The sequence below is a fragment of the Geotrypetes seraphini genome, chromosome 13, assembly GCF_902459505.1.
Source record: "Geotrypetes seraphini chromosome 13, aGeoSer1.1, whole genome shotgun sequence".
Taxonomy (NCBI): Eukaryota; Metazoa; Chordata; class Amphibia; order Gymnophiona; family Dermophiidae; genus Geotrypetes; species Geotrypetes seraphini.
Genome location: NC_047096.1, coordinates 22,387,635 through 22,401,679, shown reverse-complemented (window position 1 = coordinate 22,401,679; position 14,045 = coordinate 22,387,635). Strand labels below are relative to the sequence as shown.

General features: G+C 43.2%; 1 protein-coding gene across 1 annotated transcript in view; it reads right to left on the bottom strand.

Moving 5' to 3' along the window:
• GRIK4 (glutamate ionotropic receptor kainate type subunit 4) overlaps positions 1–13,460 on the bottom strand; it is a 451,695-nt gene extending 438,235 nt beyond the window's left edge. Inside the window, exon 1 of the mRNA XM_033918636.1 lies at positions 13,357–13,460. The gene's annotated coding sequence lies outside the window, so the exon portion shown is untranslated. The remainder of the gene's footprint in view (positions 1–13,356) is intronic.
• Positions 13,461–14,045: the final 585 nt, after the last annotated feature.

The following is a 14,045-nucleotide window of genomic DNA, read 5'->3' as shown; positions in this document are numbered from 1 at the left end:
AAAGGCAGAGAGCAGGGAAACTTGGTAAAACTGCCTTGGAGACCCATTTAGGAATGCCACCATTTTGAAGTCTCTGATGACTTCCCAGTCATACTCATCATACTTCAAGGCGCCTAGTAAGGTATTGATGCTGTTGTAATCCTCTTTGAAGTGCACTGAGTGGACCAGTGGAAGAGATGGGTACTTGATCTTGTTATGGAGCAGCACAGCTTTGATGCTCTTGGATGAGCTGTTGGGTTACAGGTGATTCCAATTGCCTCAAACAGACTGGTCATATTGTGGCAGAAGCAGAGCCCATCTTGATGAATGAAGAAGGTGGAAAAAGCTTGGTGACGTTTCCTCTGATCTGTGACATGCACACTTTCATCCAACAAATTCCACTGCATGAGCTTAGACGTCAAAAGCTCACCACTGGAACTGGTGAGACCAAAATCTCCGATCAAGTCTTTGAGGTGTTTTGGCTTTGACTAGTATGGGTTTTTCTCATCAGCTGCACCACTGATATTGCAAACTGGATCTACAACATCTGCTTCACTCTCTGACTTGCTGCTCTCTTCTGAAGACAGCTGCGGTCTTTCTGGGAGAGTAGGTATGGGGAGCTCAGGGCAATGCGGCACCAGGGCGAAGAATGAAGGAATGTCCGGATACGTGATTGTAGGTGCATGCTTGCCATTTCAACATTTGGAAGGGTCCACCATGCAGAAGTAGCAGTTGCTTGAGTGGTCAGTGTGTTCCTGCCAAATTACTGAGATAGCAAACTTCATGGCTTTCTTTTCCCTCTGTACCATCCTGTAGAAGAACAAAATGAAATTGTGGTAATGAAAACAATAAATTTATTTCACCTATGGCTAATGTGTATGAGATACTCGCAACATATTTCATATACAGTATATTTTACAAATTTTAAAATTAAAATATTTTAAAAAATTAAACATTCTAAGAAATTTTATAGGAGCAAATTCTGCCATTCTAGTGAGAAACAAAATTGTCTTACCTTCCAAAGTTTTGGGTTTTTTAGTCGTGTTCACATGTGAAGTGAAGTGCCCAAGGTTTGTCTTGATCCCTTCTAGACATCAAACATCTTAGCAGATGCTCATATGAAGAACTTATTCCCTCTTATCTTGATAAATTGACTGATATATAGCAAAATGCATCTGCCAGATGTTTGCACCTTAGTAAAAGGGCCCCTAAGTTTACTCAACTTGGAATCAAATCTGGAATGTTCTGCAAAAAAAGATAAATGTCAAAATATCAATGTCCTGGTCACAAAAGCAAAGTCTGAAGGGGATGATAGCCATTTTCTATACTTTTGTGGCATAGGCAATTAAGAAAGAACACTTAGGCCCAGATTCTGAAAGCGGCGCTGTCAGGAAGGAACCAGTGGGCATCTACAAGCATTTAAGTTAATTGTTTTAATTAGCTACTAAATGCGTGGCAATTGACCGCACTGTTAAAATACAATTTAAAACAAATTTTTTTTTTTTTAAAGTAGGCGCCATGCAATGCCTACAAAACATGGCACTGGAATCACATCTATGCAGACACTTGGCGGCGCTGAATGTCAAAAAGGCATGGTTATGGGCAGGGTTGATGTTCAGTGCTGCTAAGTGTGATTGTACATTGAAGGCAGGCGCTGGAAAGGTAGGCCTGGCACCTTCCTTCGATGCAGGCTGCGATTCTGAAAATGGTGCCATAATTGTAATGACATGCGATCGACACCATTTTTATCAGATGCTTGCCGATTACGGCGCTGCTTTCAGAATCTGGGCCTTATTGCCCAGGAACAACAACAAAAAAATAAATTGTTACATAGCATAATCAGTGTTGAAATGTTAGTATGTAGTTATTAGAATTACCCATTTAGTGCCTGGGTGAAGCTAGGGTGAAATTTCGGGGGCAATGTCTAGGTATATGTACAGCGAAAAGAGAGCCCAAGGAGGCCTCAACGCCGAGACAATCAAGGCTCAATAAAGGAGTCACGAGGATGAGATGTCAATAATCCAGCCATGGGTGTAAAGTTCAAAGTTTACTTTATTGATAGTAGCACTGCAAGGGCTCGAAGACTCGACACTTGAGTGTGTTTCGGCACCTATGCCTTTCTGAAGAGTCTCAACGGCTGGTAGTTCTATCACGTCCTAGAACATTCAATGCAGGTCAAGTTTAGAAGCTAGCTTCGCTTTGAACACCAGTTATTTCCCTGCTCGCTTCTAAATTTGACCTGTGTCGAACAGATGTCGAAACATTGTCAGTGTCGAGTCTTCGAGTCCTCGCAGTGCTACTTTCAGTAAAGTGAACTTTGAACTTTACACCCGTGGCTGAATTATTGACATCTTATCCTCACGACTCGTTTGTTGTGCAGCTACCATATATGTACAGCAACGATATTCAGCCTGGAACAAACTGCCCAATTCGGTACGTCAAGCTCCATCAAATCCATGCTTAAAGCCCACTTCTTTGAAGACACTTTCAATTCCTAACTCCTACCCATCTGTTTTGCATTCCCCATCTGATCACTACGTATAGTTGCGCCTAGTTATTCTTATTAAAAAATACCTGATTAAATTAACTTGTCTCTTCTTTAATATTTCTGGGCCATAGACTAAAGTCCACCTGGGATTGTCCTAGGTTCCAACTGCTGAAGTTGCCATCTAAGCTCACTCCAGCCTATCCAACCATCCCGTTATTTGCAGGAAATCTACCTTAAAGTCTGGCCAGTAACATCCTCATGTTCCAAGTTAGTGGAGTTCCCATTGATGCCCTGCCCAGCCCATCCTACACCAAATCACCATATATGGGACAAAAACCATACAAGTCTGTCCAATAGTGGCCTTAGATCCTTAATTTATGCCAGTTGTTTTCTAATTAGAGATCCTCTGTGTTTATCCCAAGCTTTTTTGAATTCCATCACCGTTTTCCTCTCCAGTTTGTCTGTCATAACTAGATTGTAAGCTCTTATGTGCAGGGACTGTCTCTTCCATGTTTTGGTGTACAGCGCTGCGAATACCTAGTAGCACTATAGAAATGATAAGTAGTTGTAATCAGTGGTGCAGCGAGGGAGGTTGGCGCCTGGTGGGGTGGCACCCACCACCAGAAAGTGACATCAGAAGAGAGCCGAGGCAAGCAGCAGGTGGAAGATGCTACTCACGCCGGCCAACATTTAAAGAGTGTGTGTGTGTAAAGGAGGAGAAATGCCAGTGCCGCCCCCCCCCCCCCCATGAAGATGGTGCCCTGGCCAGTCCACCCCACCCAGTCCCCCTTACCACACCACTGGTACTAGTAGCAGTATATTGTATGTATACATATAGGGGAAAATTCTATAAGTGATGCCTACATTAGGCACCTACATCGATAAAAATCAATTTCAAAATTAGAGTTAATGGCATCATTAATGAGCTTTAAACCAGCTCATAATGACAGAAAATAAAGGTTAATTGGGTGGCAGACGCCTACACTCAAGCACCTACTACCATGTAGGTATGGTTAGGGGCAGATCAGGGGGCGTTTTTTAAAGTTAGGCGTTGGTAGGCGTCTTTAACAGAATTGCGCCTCCATTGTAGGTGTGGTAAACTCTGGCCTACATTAGAGACGCCTACAATGGAGGCGCGATTCTGTTAGAGATGCCCAGTGGCATAGCGAGGGTGCAAGGCACCCAGGGCGGTGGCACCTCTCCCCTGCCCAATCCTGCCTGCCACATGTGCACCCCTCGCCCCTTCCCATTCTTGCCCTCCATGTAAACGACCCTCTTCCCTTCCCCCATACCTCTACTTAAAGTTGTTGTTCGCAGCGGTGAACAACACGGTCTTCGTGACACCGTCGGCTGTCCCTCTGACGTCACTTCCTATGCGTGGCTCCTGGAAGTGACATCAGCGGGAGAGCTAATGGGGTCTCAAAGAGAACATTGTTGACCACCACAAACAACTTCGTCTGGAGGTATAGAGGGAAGGGAAGAGGGATGTGTGTGGAGGGGAGGAACGGGAAGAGGTGGGGGACAGAGAGAAGGAGGGGGTGCCTGTGCTCCCACCACCATGATGCCCGGGAAGACCACTGGAGATGCTTAACGCGTGAATGACATGCCTAGATGCCTACATTAACAGTACCTGGCCCATAGTGGCCGGCGATTAAAAAAACCCTAACACGGCTTGATAAAAGGGGGCCTAAAAGAAAAGAAAATCCTGCTTGGGAAACCTTGTGGGCCTTTTATTAAGGCGTGCTAACAAAGTTAGCACATGCGCTAAAGGCCAAAACATCCATTATATTCTATGGGCGTTTTAGCATTTAGCGCAAACTAATCTTTAGCATGCGTTAAATCAGTTAGCTCGCCTTAAAAAAAGGACCCTCTTGTGACAGAACTATTAATGATTACCAGGGTGTGTCAATTTTGGATATGTTATGATTTTTTTAAAAAGCACTAGTGAAAAAATTGTATAATTTCATGTGGAAAATCAACAACTTCTCTTTAAATTTTGTGTAATATATTATTTACGTACCTGGAATTTCTAGGAACTAATGCAAAAATGCACAAATTACTGAAATATGTTTAAGTGCCCTGATAACAGTTTTTATGTGTTTGCATTACATATTAATGTTTTCAAAGCATAATCTGAAAGGAAAAAAAAAATGATTGTAGAGTTATGTGTTGGAGTTTATAAAAATTCTACATGTATATTCAGTTCTGCTGAAAATTTTGTCAGAAAGCAATATTTATAAAACAAATTTTATTATCAAAACTGAGGGCCCCTTTTAGCTATGCTATTTAGCAGAAGCTAATGCGGTAAATTCTCCGACACTCACAGAATTCCTATGAGCATCACCAGCCTGCGCTAAAAGCGAGGGAGGGGGTTGAGTCTCCTAGAGTGTAGGTCCTTTAAATTATTCTTTCCAACCAATAGAATGTTGGAAAGAAATGATACATACAGATTTAAAAGGCCAGTCCTCTTTCTGGGAGCAAAACCAGCCAGGGCTGTAGCAAGGACTGTGCGAATAGTGTGGCCAGACAAGGTGCAAAGGAGGCAGAGAGTTAAATTGCTCCCCACCATTAGGCAGCAGTGCAATAGGTGAGATGAGGGTGCCAGGGAGGTTTCGCACAGGGCACAATTCCATCTTGGTATGGTCCTGAGAAAAACTCTCCAAAACCTAATGAAAGTGGACTAAATTTAGTGTAGCAGAAAAACTGGGAATAAAGATACACCGAGGGCTCCTTTTACTCAGCTGTGTTAGGGCTTTAACGCACAGAATAGCGAGCGCTATAATGCCGCGCGTGCTGGCGTTAGTTCTAGCCACGTAGCGCGGGGTTAGCGCGTGCTAATCTGCTGCGTGCGCTAAAAACGCTAGCAAACCTTAGCAAAAGGAGCCCCGAGTTTAAAAATAGGCCAGATCCTACCATGGGTTCTAGAGAAATAAAGCCCCCCATCTCCTAAAAAATGGCCCTATGCATATCTGTAGGAAAGGGACTTCCAGCAACATTGATACAAAGCAGATAGGGAATTACTGCTTTCACGGTGTCCCCACTTTTCCTCTCCAAGTCTCTTTCTCACATGCACTCGCACACCCAGATATATCCACAGACAATAAATATAGTACCCATACAAGCATATTATGCACAGAGAATGAAAATTGTTCAATGAGGCATGCACCCTCCCACTGCCAGCTTGAAATCCCTGCTGGACTAGCTCTTAGTAATTCAGAACTGTATTTCATTTTCGGCACTGAAAATTCTACTTTGCCCCCCCGAAGAGACACTATCTTGTAGTGGTGGAGGGGCTTGTGTGCTTCAATGACTTGGACGGTTATGCTGTAGGGCCATCCATATCAGACAGGCCTCTGAGGAGAAGCCAAATGACGAGTGTCCCAAACTTGCGAGAGTCAAGATACAAGGGTGACTTGAAGAGGAGAGAGCAAAGAGGATGGCTGCTCCCTCCAATGGCTCTAAGTACAATGAGGAAAAGAAAGGGAAAGACTCAGACATACCCTCTGGTTTGGGCTTCCACTCCTCCCCTGAGGCAGTCAATGTTGAAACATTGCCGCCTCGGAGAGCCGGGCACGTTGACTAGAATTTTGGGTGGCTCCATGGACATCACGGAGCTTAGCTTGGAAAGGGTGCTGCTAAGCCCCGAGATTCGTCAGCCACCCCTATGGTATGGAAGTGCAACGGTATCGGGCATCTGCCTCTGCTGGTGAGAATCCTGCCGCTGTTTCCTCGCCAAGTGGCTTGGTTGAGGCAGCTATTTGGGGAGCTTCTGTTGTGGCCCCCGGAGCAGGGAAATTATCTATGATGCCTTCTGGAAGAACCCCGGTGTTGGATTATTGGCAGAGGGAACCATTTTAGAGTCTGGACAGGTCCTGTCTTTTCAATTTTCTGCATGCAATGCAAATTTTTCTATACAGCTTAACACCCAGGCTCAGACCCAGAGCTTGCCTGCTTCCCATATGAATTTAATTGAGTTTCTCAAGTCATCTATGGAACAGATAGCAGGAAAATCAACTCTTGTGTGTTGGAACCTGACCATAACTTGGTGTTGAAATAATACTTTCGGTGTATGAACCAGATGGTGTGTGTTTGTTTTATTGGCTCACATAAGAATTTTTCCTGACTTGTTAGAAGAAGCAGCTTTTTGGCCTCTACCTGGGACATTTATTTTGAAATTTCTTTCATGTTGTTTTGTAATTTTTGAGTCTATTTCACATTTGTTCCCGGAGCTGAAGCAACTTCTGGAATTTCTGGTTGCTTAACCTTAGGACCTTAACCAGCTGTTCTAAACCACTGTATAACTCTTTATAAAGACTATGGGCTCCTTTTACTAAGGTGTGCTAGCGTTTTTAGTGCACGCACAAGATTAGCGCACGCTATAGCACGCGGTAGCTGAAAAATTACCGCTTGCTTAAAAGGAGGCAGTAGCGGCTAGCACGCATGCTAAAACTACTAGCGCGCCTTTGTATAAGGAGACCTATATATTTTTTTCTTTTATTCTGGTAGAATCTTGACTCTCTAATTGCGGGCTAAAGTATAAAGTTTAATATTTCCTTTTCATCGTTAATATATTTGATCTTATTTTATACTACTGTTCATGCATTTCTCTGAATGTATGCGCTAAAAATTTCAGAAATTAAAAAAAAATTAAGGCCCCCTTTTATCAAGCCACGTTAGGGGTTTTTTTTATCGCCGGCCGCTGCGTTAAAAGCTCCAACGCTCATAGAATTCCTCTGAGCGTCAGAGCTTTTACTGCAGTGGCCAGCAATAAAATAAAACCCTAACGCGGCTTGATAAAAGGGGGCCTGAAAGAAAAGAAAATCCTGCTTGGGAAACCTTGTGGGCCTTTTATTAAGGCGTGCTAACCAATTTAGCGGTGAACAGCAACGTCTTCGTGACACCGCCGGCTATCCCTCCGACGTCACTTCCTATGCGTGGCACCTGGAAGTGATATCAGCGGGAGAGCTAACGGGGTCTCAAAGAGAACGTTGTTGACCACCACAAACAACTTCGTCTGGAGGTATGGGGGGAAGGGAAGAGGGGTGCGCGTGGAGGGGGGAATGGGAAGAGGTGGGAGCCGAGAGGAGGAGGGGGTGCCTGTGCCCCCACCAACATGATGCCCGGGAAGACCACCTCCCTCTTACTACGCCACTGGAGATACTTAACGCGTGAATGACATGCCTAGATGCCTACATTAACAGTACCTGGCCCACAGTGGCCGGCGATTAAAAAAACCCTAGCACGGCTTGATAAAAGGGGGCCTGAAAGAAAAGGAAATCCTGCTTGGGAAACCTTGTGGGCCTTTTATTAAGGCGTGCTAACCAAGTTAGCATGCGCTAAAGGCCAAAACATCCATTATATTCTATAGGCGCTTTAGCATTTAGCGCAAACTAATCTTTAGCATGTGTTAAATCAGTTAGCGCACCGTCAAAAAAGGACCCTCTTGTGACAGAACTATTAATGATTACCAGGGTGTGTCAATTTTGGATATGTCATGATTTTTAAAAAGTATCATATAAGTATTATAGGCAATCTTAATCTTATAGTCCAATTTTAATGAGATAATCGTTAAGACTCATTCATAACACAAGATATAGATCCTCATTGATTTACATATAAGGAGAAAAAAGTTTTTTTAAATAATTTTTTGAAACATATCTTATGGTATATCTCAATATCTCACAGTTAGTCTTCTATATAATCATGATGTTATTCATTTTCTTTCATTTTATTTGTGTGGTTTAAGGTAAGTCCTCAGTGGCGACATCTGTACAGAACAAAATCTGTATTGGGGAGAAGGGTGGGTTGAACTTCCCCACACAGAAGGACAAGGTACAGAGAAAGTGACTTAACAAGTGCCTGAAACCTGGCAAAGAGTGTCCATAGCTGAGTATTGTTGTAGGGGAAAACACCCTCCAGGGTTTCAAGACTAAGCTGGACAAGTTCCTGTTAAACTGGGACACAGGTGAGGCTGGACTCATTTTAGAGCACTGGTCTTTGACCCGGGGGCCGCCGTGTGAGCGGACTGCTGGGCACGATGAACCACTGGTCTGACCCAGCAGCGGCAGTTCTTATGTTCCAATGTAGATAGCCTCCTCATTGGTCTTGCCTTCGCCATTTCTCTTAGATTAAATATTCTTATATTCTTAAATTCAGTATATTTTTATGTGTTAAATTAATAGTAACTTAGCTTTCTTTATCTGGGCGCTTAAAGAGGTCTCTTGTTGTGCATTCTTCGATATCCCTTTCTTGGTGGCGTTTAGTGAAGAGACGAAAGCACAAAGTGGAACACAAGTTTCTGAATGTCCAGGAAATATTGTTTATTAATTCACATAGTCATATTAAAAGAAAACGAAGCAAGCTCAGGATTTATTTAGGTACAAAAGTGTCGCTGATCGTTCAAGCTCGCATCGATGAGACTCGGACCCTACACGGTCTGTGTTTTGGCAAACTCTCAGCCTTCATCAGGGGTCCTAAATGTATTGACATTTAGAAGATTTTCCTCATACGCAACACATCTTATAAGTTGATCTGAGGTAATAGGTACCACACAATTCATGTCAATACATTTAGGGCCCCCGATGAAGGCTGAGAATTTGCCAAAACACGGACCGTGTAGGCTCGGAGTCTTACCAATAATAGCAGTGACACTTTTGTACCTAAATAAATCCTGAGGTTGCTTCATTTTCTTTTAATATGACTATATGAATTAATAAATAATATTTCTTGGACATCCAGAAACTTGTGTTCCACTTTGTACATTCATCTCTCGATCTTGTTGGTGGAATACTGGTTCTCCTGCCACTTGGACTGTGTTTGATCTGCTTAGTGAAGAGAAACAGAAGAGAAGAGATGCAGTGGAGAAGATATTGGAGATCAGAGGTGAAGGAGATGAGAAGACACTGCTTAGAGACAGAAGGGTGAGACCATCCGTCGACACTGAGGCAACTACACTCACCCATTTACTTGACTAGAGCTTCGGAGTCTCTGAGCCCATAGGCATCAGAACTCTTTTTCGTTTGGGGAGGCCCAAAGGCTCCGCCCTAGCCCCAGAAGGATCCTGTGGCATGACCTCTCTCTTCAACTCCCGACTCCCCCACCTACCTTCCCCAGTTGCTGTAATTTTAAATCTTCCAGCAGCAACCATGCAGCGTCAACAAGCAGGTCTACTCTGGAAGTCTTCATTCTTCAGTGATGCTGCACCTACCTGAAGATTTTAAATTATAGCAGCCAGGAGGAGGGGGGTGGAGAAGTAGAGTCATAACCGACTCTTTAACCGCCAAATTTTGGGGAGGCCATGGCCCCTGTGGCCTCCCCCATTCCAACGCCTATATCTGAGCTTCCTCTTATCTGTACCATGACAACAGCAGAGCTCAAGGCATTTATGAGCAAGCCTATGGTGGCCATCACACAGAGTGGCCATCACACAGCCAGTCCATAGAAAGGTATGTAAAAACAACAACTGAGGCTTCTGGTCTTGTGTACAATCAGGAGAGGAGGGAACATTATATTAGGGGGGTCAGATGGTCAACAGAGAGCTCATGAACCAAAACAGAAGCAAACAAGATATGACCTCGTTGCTGGATTTCATTAAATAATGTTAAATGAAAACTTTATATATGAACATTTTAAAGACAATTATGCATCTACAGATGTAGCTCAGCCTATCTGTATGTACCTCGGAATCTGAACGCCCCAGAACTCGAATGTTTTGGAATCCAAACTTTTTTTGTAGTTAAATTTGCCCCAGAATCCAAACTCAGCTTTGGAATTGTATGTGTGTGTTTCTGCCCCTAAAATCAATTGTATTTACTGTTACAATTTGAGTTTGTGGGACCCAGGAACGGATTAATCCAGCTTCCATTATTTTCAATGGGAAAAACTGTCTTGGAACTCGAACGGGGTTCTGGAACGGATTAAGTTCGGATTCCAAGGCATCACTTTATTTCAAATGTCATCTGATGTAGGTAAGATTCAGGGCTCCTTTTACAAAGGTGCGTTAGGGCTTTAACGCGCAGAATAGCACGCGCCGAATTGCCCTGGCGTCAGTTCTAGAAGCATAGCGTGGGTTTAGCATGCGCTAAAAACGCTAGCGCACCTTAGTAAAAGGAGACCTCAGTTTAAGTAGTTTCTGAAGATAGCTTTAGATTCAGCATGCAGAACTGCATAATTTGGTCACCAGTAGTTTGTAAAGTCTGAAAAAAAAAATAACAAAAAAAAAAACTTCCCCCTAAAGTTGCGACACCCCCTAATAGGGTATGGTGACACCTGGTGATTCAAATGTGTAGATTGCTAACAGTTGCTGTGTATACAGCCTCTTAACCTTACAGAAGCATTACAATACCTGTTACTTTGGTACAGTGGCACCATGTGGTTTAAATGCAAAATCCATCATTTGAAATCTGTCAACAGTAACATCTAATTGATGCGTTTTCACACCTTATTTTTTAATCATTCTTTCCAATCGAACGAGATGTTTGTCAACTGCCTCATTCAATTTCACCTCTCCCCTCATCCTCCCAGGAAAGAGATAAACACACAGACTATACAGATACACGCAAAGAGGCAAAACAGATATAAACAAATATGAACATACCCAGATATGCATGTGCCCACAGACACCCGCATACATGCAGAGGAGCTGGCAAAAATTCTAAGAGCTATGCCTACAACTAATTCATATCTCCCTTTCAGTGTACTGTTTTGTATAATTTAAGAAAGCAAAGGTGCATGCTCCAAAGGTGATCTGGGCAAATGAGAGATTATTCCAGAGACGGAAACACCGAACCAAGGTAAATTGTTTACTATGACTGACTACAGTTTCTCTAGCCTTAACTTCTTCCTTATTCTGCGCTAGTGTTGTTGAAAAGGGAAACTATCAGTACGCACTTAAAACAAATACCAGTAGTTTAAATAAGGGTTCAGTACTTTTTAAGCTGTTTAGTTTCAAGGGACTGCACCAAAGGTCCTTACAAAGAAGCCGCTGTGATATTATATTGTCATTGCTTGAAATTTCATAAGCACATACTTTCAAATACTAGGGCAAAATAGACAATGAAAAAAATAAAATAAAATCCCTTTCCAAATTTCCCAGTTTAATTGCTTTTGGTACAATACATAACAACACTTTTTCAAAGTCTATATCCATTAGCTGCTGTACAAAATCCACTTCACATCTGCAGATTTAGCTAATTATATTCTTTTGTTATTCTGTGCAGTACTTTTTTTTTTTTTTAACTCAGTTATAAAACCATAAAGATCAGATGGACTGGTTTGATGAGAAGAGTAACTGAAAGATTGGTCAGTGTTGAGACTGATTATCTGAAACAAGGGAATAGATCTTTCAGGAGGGCTTTCACATGCCTTGGAGGCAGTCCGTATAAGAAATTTTTTTTTATAGGAATAAATCACATGCATGAACAAGGTCTAGATCAGTGGTCTAAAACTCAAACCCTTTGCAGGGCCACATTTTGGATTTGTAGGTACTTGGAGGGCCTCAGAAAAACTAGTTAATGTCTTATTAAAGAAATGACAATTTTGCATGAGGTAAAACTCTTTATAGTTTATAAATCTTTCCTTTTGGCTAAATCTTAATAATAATATTGTCATTTATAGCTAAAGAGACATATGATCGAGAAACTGTCTTATTTTACTTTTCTGATTATGATAAACATACCGAGGGCCTCAAAATAGTACCTGGCGGGCCGCATGTGGCCCCCGGGCCACCAGTTTGAGACCACTGGTCTAGAGCAATTATTAGTGGCACAAAAGGCAAATAAGAGGATCAGGGGCAGTGCCTGTCCTCAGATGGAAGGTGAGATGCCTCCAGGATTTCAGGGAGGTAAGTTGGGAGAAACATGCAGTTCTGTTCAATAAAGTTACAGGAGACCAGGGATGTGATGGAGGCAAGGACGAGCCGGAGGGGAGAAGGGTTAGCGGCGGTATGAGAGTGTCATTTAAAAAGGTGTCACAGAGTCACTCAGGATAGAGCTGCTGACACCAAGAAACCTAGGAATGACTGTTAGAAACAGGGAGTGGAAATTCTGCTGTCGTACCAGATGCAAAGGGGAAGAGAAAATGAAAGTGGAAAAACTAAACGTGGAGAGAGAATGCAAGGGATGCACTCAGTGAGCCAATCATTCATTCAGGAAACTAAGAACAGGGGCAAAGCCCTGACCAAACAATCATAAAAAAGTGATCAAGAATTAACACTGCTAGGCCTCTGTAGCCTCACCTTGATGTGTGCTGATCTGATCTCAGACTAAAGATGAACCAAGGAATAGAGCGAGGCAGAGAAAGGATAAAGGAAGCCAGTGATGAATGAAGAGAAGAGATATTGGGGGGGGGGAGGGAGCGATAGGGACAGATGGACTGATGGATGGGGAAGGGAGATGCAGGGAGTTATGGATGGAGAAAAAAAAAAAGATGCGGGAAGCCAGGATGCATTGAGAGGAAAGATGAATACAGGAGAGAGATGGACAAATGTACAAGGAAGATGTAGGTTGCATGAAGAGATAAAATCAGGGATTGGGGAGGGGGGAATGGATACAGAGGAGAGATGCATGGAACCGGGAAAGCATGTATGCATACTTGCAGAGGAAAAACGTAGGAATGGCAAGAAGAGTTACAGGGAGTTGAGGCTGGATAAATAGAGAGATATAGTCATGAAAGAATTGGTGAAGAGAGATGCAGCGTACTGGGATGATTTGAAAGGGGGGGAGGGAGGGGGAAAGAAACCAGAGATCAAAGGAGAGGAGAGATGCACATGGAGCGGGGGATGACTGCATGCAGAGAAAAAGGGACGGCACTGAGGACGCAGAGGAGAGAAAAAAACGGGGCTACATGATTGTGGACGTCCCAGTCCGGATACAGCTTAACCAGTTTCCTACCTGAGATGGTGGCCAGGGTCTTAAGCGGCGGCTACTAGCGGCGGGATCCGAACCAATCCGTCTAGTTTCAGCGCGACTGTTTTCCGACCCGTCAGGGGCTACAGGCGCAGGGACTGGAGCCCGGCGACCGGGCTACAATGAGAAACAAGAGAGGCGGTTGCCCCCTGCTGGATACGAGTGGAAAAACAAGCCTGGGCAAGCGGAGAGCAGTGGGGATGCCATTGAAAACGCATACGAGACATCCTCCAATGACATTTGACCGCTTGATTTTCTGCGTTTTTCATCCGTGGACCCTCCCCCGACCTCCCGGGAAAACAAGAAAGTTACGTAAGACAGGTGTTAGCTATGGAGTTACTGATTTGCTTTGTCGTACGTTTTGAAAGCAAATTGTTCAATAGTTCTTGAACACACTGATAGATTTTATTCGTTTAATTTGCATTCGGATGCTTTTCATTATCCAAAGGTTTTTAGGAACTGTGCTGTTTAACCCTTTCAGGACCAAGGGACATATTTGTCCCATAACTTTAAAATCCTATCAATTTTGATTGGGATAGTCTACAGTTCTAAATTTGATATGTCCGGATTCCATATGATACTGCCTTTATGTAAACAAACTGGTTCCGACATTCATTCATTAGCGTCGTTGCCAGATTGACGAGAAGATTCACTTGCCACACTGTCCATAAGCC